Source organism: Rhipicephalus microplus, chromosome X (genome assembly GCF_043290135.1).
Source record: "Rhipicephalus microplus isolate Deutch F79 chromosome X, USDA_Rmic, whole genome shotgun sequence".
NCBI classification, from domain to species: Eukaryota; Metazoa; Arthropoda; class Arachnida; order Ixodida; family Ixodidae; genus Rhipicephalus; species Rhipicephalus microplus.
This window is the reverse complement of record NC_134710.1, coordinates 151,342,084-151,348,733: the sequence shown is the minus strand read 5'-3', so window position 1 is coordinate 151,348,733 and position 6,650 is coordinate 151,342,084. Positions and strand designations below refer to the sequence as shown.

General features: G+C 40.0%; 1 long non-coding RNA gene across 1 annotated transcript; it reads right to left on the bottom strand.

The window, feature by feature from the left end:
- Positions 1–856: 856 nt before the first annotated feature.
- LOC142775827 (uncharacterized) lies at positions 857–6,229 on the bottom strand. Its single transcript, XR_012887052.1, has 2 exons — positions 4,051–6,229; positions 857–1,497 (listed from the first exon to the last, which is right to left on the bottom strand). It is a non-coding gene; the product is annotated as an uncharacterized LOC142775827 (long non-coding RNA).
- Between the last annotated feature and the right edge of the window lie 421 nt (positions 6,230–6,650).

Below are 6,650 nucleotides of genomic sequence, written 5' to 3'. Positions count from 1 at the left end.
CAGCTCTAGGTGGGGCTTTTGTATCATCGTCTTTTAAAACACAGTGTCTCTGCAGTGAAGCTACTGGTAAGTTGGCTCTAGTGTTTTGCTTTCTCTATGTGTAGGCAAATAGAGAATCCGGCACTGTTATCGAGAAGTGCTGGAATTGTGCCTTACCCTGTCCAGGTGCTGTTCATGTTTTCGTTTTTGGCTGCTCTGGATAGAACAAGCTGCACTTCTAAAGAACAGTGTCAAATTTTAGATAAGCTGGTACTGTTGCAAGAGCAAAGTTAGCTTCACCACAAAGGAAGTGTGATTTGGCGAAACCAAGTTCTCCAGCAGTCAACAAAGTGGAGGCCCACTTACAGCTGTCTGTACATTTGTGTACTAGTTACCAAAGTGGCCTCGAGAAGCGCTCGGCAGAGTGCCGGATGCATGGTGCAATGTTCAAGGTGGAAGTAGATAATATGTAAATATATACCTTAAAGCAAGCTATATTGAATAAATATGTGTGTTTTAATAATCATGAAATTGATCCCAGAGTGCGTATATGGCCTGTGCTACCCATTTTTGGTCCAGAATGAATGTAATCTATTCAAGGCCCCTTGCTGCACACATGCATGCACAATTTGTGGATGCCTGGTCATCATACAGACATGCATGCCTGCAAATTAAAAATTCACAAGTTTCGAATACTGGTGATTACTTCAAATGCCATATACTCACTTTGAAAGACACACAGATAATATGCACTAAATACAGAACCTTACCACATTGCGCTCTTTTAAATTATGTGTAGCAGACGTGAGCTTTTATGCATGTGAGAATGCAAGATATTAGGCCCCAACAAAAATTTATGACAAATAAATTAACATGATGCCAATAGTCACTATTTTATTGTACATAGCATACAACCGAAAAAGATTGACATTAGTAAACATGAGCTATGACCTTCTGCATCGATTGTAATGGTGAGATCTTTGTGAGTGAGGATCAATCTTCTGTTTTTTCAAATCTTTTTTCTTACGAGTAGACATCTTTTTTGTGACGAGACTTCTTTAACTTTTAACATTCTGACTTCCCTCCTTGCATAGTAGGTAACAAATAAATTATTTAGAACAACAAAATATAAGTTAGAGGCACCAACAGTCCAAAGGCGCTTATTGAGGGTGTTGCCGGTGCCCACAAAATTGAAAAAGAAAATAGATAGGAGAGTAGGTGTGTGGTAAAACATGTGGGCTTATATAACATGCTTTGGTCATCATGCTAAAAGCCTTGACTACAAACTTGCTCAAGGCCTATTTACAGCTCTCCTTTTATATATGTGTGTGTGTTTCTGAACTTGTGTGTTACAAAATCACAAATATTGGCAAAGTAATGCAAGTGGTGTTGGATTAATATAATGTGATCATTCAAACACTTGCACAATCCATCTTCAGCTGCCCAGGCGACTTTGGTTCCTTTTACAAAAGTGTGGTCAGGGCGCTCCTTCTCTACAGCACATCCGCACCCGGAAGCCTAAAATAAAGACAGAAGTAATCATTAAGAGTTTCACAAGACAGACTGTCCAAGATACAATATGCGTTGTCATGCTGGAGTGTTCTTAGTTCGATGTGAGTAGAAGTCAGCATCAAAATTCGCTTTGTTTTCAACGGAAAACATGCTTGTTGGAGGTCCCCCAGGCAAAAAACTGTGTGAACAACTTGACATTACCTGTGGGCCTACAGAGGGTAGCACGTACAACAGATTTTACATAAAAAACAAACAGCATAGTAGAAAGGAAATTTATACACAAGAAACATCTGAGCAATGATTCAGCATGATGCACACGTGAAACATGAGTTAGGTTTGAGTAAAAAAGCTATTCATCAAGTGATTGCGCACATCCGATTTGAACAAATCGAATAAGGCACTGATGTTAATTAGGGTTTTCAAAGAATTGTAAAGTGCCAATAAGCAATATTCTAGTCTAGCTCTACAGTAGTGTGTCATGTATGTAGTACTAGTATTTGCCTGTTAGGTATGCTGTAGTCATGAACATATTCAGTTTTCCTAATACCTAAAACTTATTATGTTGCAGTCCAGCTGTTCATGTTCAATAAATAATTGTTTATGATAGCATTTAGGTTACAAAATTGATGCTGAAAATTTGGCAGACCCCACATACTTTGGTAATCGATGTTATGCGAAACACGCATAACATGTATTTTAATTTTTTTATTGAGCGATCTTATGAAGTGGAGCTCAATATAAGTACAAATTCTCGCACACACATACGTTAAACAGCCGCATATGTTTCATTTGTTATGGGGAGATGTCACACCTTTGACAACATTAGCAGTTATTTGCTGTTTCGTAACGATGCCAACAGAAACATGGATATTAGCCACACTAGAAGTGGTAGGCTGGTATGAAGCACTGGTGTTTGCGCTGGCACTCGCGCCGTTGGTAGCCCTCAACACTGCTACACAAATACTTCACAGGATGGTGCCTGACTACAATTGACTTTGACTCGACCTCACGGCTGCATCATAGGAGTGCACATGTAATAGTTATAAAATTTGATAGCCAGTACTGCAACGGCAGTTGATGTTACACAAACATTTGAGACTATTTGGAAAGTATAACCGAGGCCGGGCATGGCTCTGTGGTAGAATACTTAATTACCAAGCAGAATACTAGGTTTGGATTCCTGCTAGGACACTTGACTTTATTCATTGCATTCATTTGGTCAATGCTGCCTATGTCAGCTTTTTAACATGATAGCGTTGAAGAGCTCGTGTCGCAGAAAACCCGCCACCGGCGTCTGCCCCGTTGGTTGTGAGCGAAAAATCGTCTGTGCATCTGTGACCGAAAAATCAAGTTACCTAGTTTCCAGAAGCTCAAAATTCCTACTTATGACCAAATGGAGGCGCGCTAATTGCTGCAAAACAAAACCCCCAAGTTGACTACTAGACATTCAACACAGGGCTTAACACACGGAAGTCTATTGACATCGGCCAAAAATTAACGTTAGATGTACAGCGCTATTCCATTTCCCCATTTCATGAACTACACAATGCCATGATAATTGTACCCTGGTATTTTTGGTGGGCTATATCGCACAAAAAATACAAGGATTATGTCAAAAGAATGGCATCAAATTTTACCGGCATGTCATCGAAATAGAGACACAGGCTACTAGTCTTATTTATAATGCTAAGAGCATTTAGGGTAAAGGCATTAAAGATAGCTTGTGGCCTTTTTCACTATCTAGGTATCAAAATTCTGCCATGTCAGTCATAGTTTACTGACATTGCAAGCTCAAGAAAAGTGTGGCTCTGAAGGCATCAACACCGCATTTTGCCAGATCTTTTAAGAAGGCAGTCTTTAAAATTGCTAATGTTTCCAATTTTTTCTTTTGCTATAAATTTTGTGCTTTGCATTCAAATGTACCTCCATCCAACTTGTTTTTTTTGCATTCGTGCTCTCACTAACTGCTTACCTTGTCTTGTCAAGTGTTCGTTGACATAAATAGGACTACTTGATCTAAAAGGAAAGGCCACTGTAGACAGACGTAAGTTTTTTGTCTTATCCAGAACATTTCATTTGTAACATCGTTCATAATGCACTATTATTTTTTTTCAAACTAGGCTTGTTTGTTCCTACTCTGTCTGCAGTGTCAATATCATCACGAGTAATGGTTTTTCCATCATCGCCCAAAAATTTCGGACAGCGTCAAAAGAAAACCCTCATCTGAGACGCCTTTGATGTCGGATAGTTCAACCTTGAATACAGTGTAAATTCTTCAATTTTCATCTGAAGTTGCTTATTTTCACCTGGAAGTTTTTTGTGCCTGTTTCAAGGTGCGACAGGCTTTTCATGCAAAGCCTTTATTTCTAAAGAGAGCGCATTGACACTGTCACCACCTTCATTCCACATTTCTTGAAGGACCAAAGTTCAGTATGAATTTTGTGCTTGAAATCCTCTGTTTACCATGACAAACAATTCACAGGAAACATTGGTACTCTTGCTTGACAGGAGTGCATGCTGTAATACTAACACAATTAAAGCAGGAAATAAGTGTCTCACCTGTGCAAAAATGATTTTGGCAAGCACTGTGAAGACCACACACACTGCTGCCAAACTGAGGAGAATATGAAGAGCACTTCATATAAGTAGGCAGCGTCCAGTAGCTTGGTGAGGCACAGCGCATAAGCAGGTTGAACAGAGCTGATGCTTGAAACAATGGTTCAGAGTTCGCTGGTGCTTGGGCTCCTTGACCTTGTCAGGAAATTTCCTTGAGCAGCCTCACTCAAATGAAATGACAGACCGTGCCGAAGAATTTCTGCACCAGTGCAAAAAAATTATTTTAGTGAGGTTTGTCTAGACTGCATGCGCTGCTTGCCGAATTGCAGTGAATGGCTACAAACGCATGGCCAACATATATTTAGTGGCACGCAACTGAGAAATACAAAAAGGGCATGCTGCAGTATAAATACAACGAAAAACATGCTGCTGCAGAGCTTTTCATGTCGATGTCATACATGTTAATTTTCATTCACCTTTATAGCTCACTCATGCACGAAGATGAAGTTAGAACTTTTAGATGAAGACACCCCCTTTTAGCTGTATCGACTGCACGTAATTAAGAGATAAGCATGCGTGAGTAATGCTGTTGCCTGCAATCGATAAATTCTTTTCTTGAAGCTGACCAAATATATGCACGAGTGCATCCATAGAGGCACATTTGCATTTCTGTAGTTATGATACCCATGTGATGTGTTTCTTAAGTAAATGCCATGCAATATGCACCATATAAATATTTTATTCCGTAAAATTGCAATACCACTACATATACATGTCCATATGCGCATATGCATCCACTGCAGATAAAGCATAAAATTAAAGCAATACTGACACATGAATTTTTTACCAAGGTAGTGGAGGGCTCCTGAAATTTCGACCACCTGGGGTTCTTTAACGTGCACACAAATCCGAGAACACAGGCCTACAGCATTTTCACCTTTATCGAAAAAGCAGCCAGCAAGGCCGGAATATCATCCTGCGACCTTCGGGTTAGAAATCGAGTACCTTAGCGACCAGACCACTCCGACAGGACTTCAATCTCCCTGTTCCCCCGTGTAGGGTGATAGACCGTCTTTGCTGGTCTGGCTAACCTCCCTGCTATTCCTTCTCTACCATTTATTCTCATGAGTTCAACGAATAAAGCTTCCTTCAAACGGCTAACATTCGGACGTTTATAATTTGCCTGAAATTGAGTTCACTAAATGAATATTGTGTGCTGCTTCATAGTGATCATTGATCTAAATTGTTCTGGTTGGCTAAAAAGGCACTACTCCTCACTTCTAATCAAACAGCACAAGCTGTCTAATGACCATAGGGGAGGAAAAGTGGAAACGCTAAGACAAAACATCAATCTTGAACCCCATGCCATCACAATGAAGCAGGCAATCTTCTGCAATATTGACCGGCAACCAGGATCTCAGACACTGCAGATAGCTACATAACGTAATGGTTTCCCAACATGACGTAAAGGCAGCAGAATCACATATTGCCTAACCTGCTTCATTATGATAACGATGAGACAATAACGTTATTGGCCTCTGTATGCTAATAACAATTTACCTTGCATATCATGTGACATTAACATTCAATATGACGTCATGAATCTTGCATCCTACCATGTGGTCTAAGTACCAACAAGGCGGTTTTAGTGACGTTGGTGCAAGGCAGTAAACAACAATCACTTGGTGAACATTATTTTTGATATTATTCAATTGGTCTGATGCGTACATGTTCAAAAAACGGCAGTTTAGATTTGTTCATTTTTAGATAAATACAATGTCTAAGTTTGCATGTCAGCAGCAACATATGCACGCATACTGTGATGTATAACCTTATTGTGTTTTGAGCAATAAATTAGGCATTCATACACTGCACATATCACAGGTCACTTGTAAATCTGCAGCGAGGTCATAAAGAATTTATGATATCAGATAAAGCATTACACTTGTACTTGAAAGTGTCATTGGAAGTTTTGGTATAACTTAGTTTTAGAATGTTTGTAGACGTATAGGTATTCGGCAAAGTTTTAACTCTAAAGCGGGCTGCAGCGCCCACAATTCTTTTACAAACCAGAAGAATGCAATGATATGTGAGCACGGGGGAACAAGCAGTACCACTAAAATTGCACTCGAACGAGTGAACTACTGCTCAACCTAGCGCTTGCACAGCTAAGGTACTTATATTCGGCCACTCATAGAGAAAATGTATTGACCCAGGCGTATTTGCACGCTTTGAGAACCGCACCTACAGCACGCTGTGTCAAGTTTACGCACACTTAATTAAGCTGAATATCATGGTAATTTATTGTGTACGTGCCCGGTGGATGCAAACACATTTGGTCACACAGGAAAACACATCTACCTTATAGTAGTCACACACATTTAATGATCATGTAGCTGTTGAAAAGAGGACGAGTAACATAAAACTTTCTTCATATACTTCTTTGGCACAGAAAACGAACAAGGCCGCGTAAATACCAACGCGGACACCACGTTATTCTTCTCCATTCTTCTAAATTAAATACGGAAAGATCTAATTCAACGCGAATCACCGGAATACTCCAACGCACGCGACACACAGACGACGCTTACGGCTTCCATGCG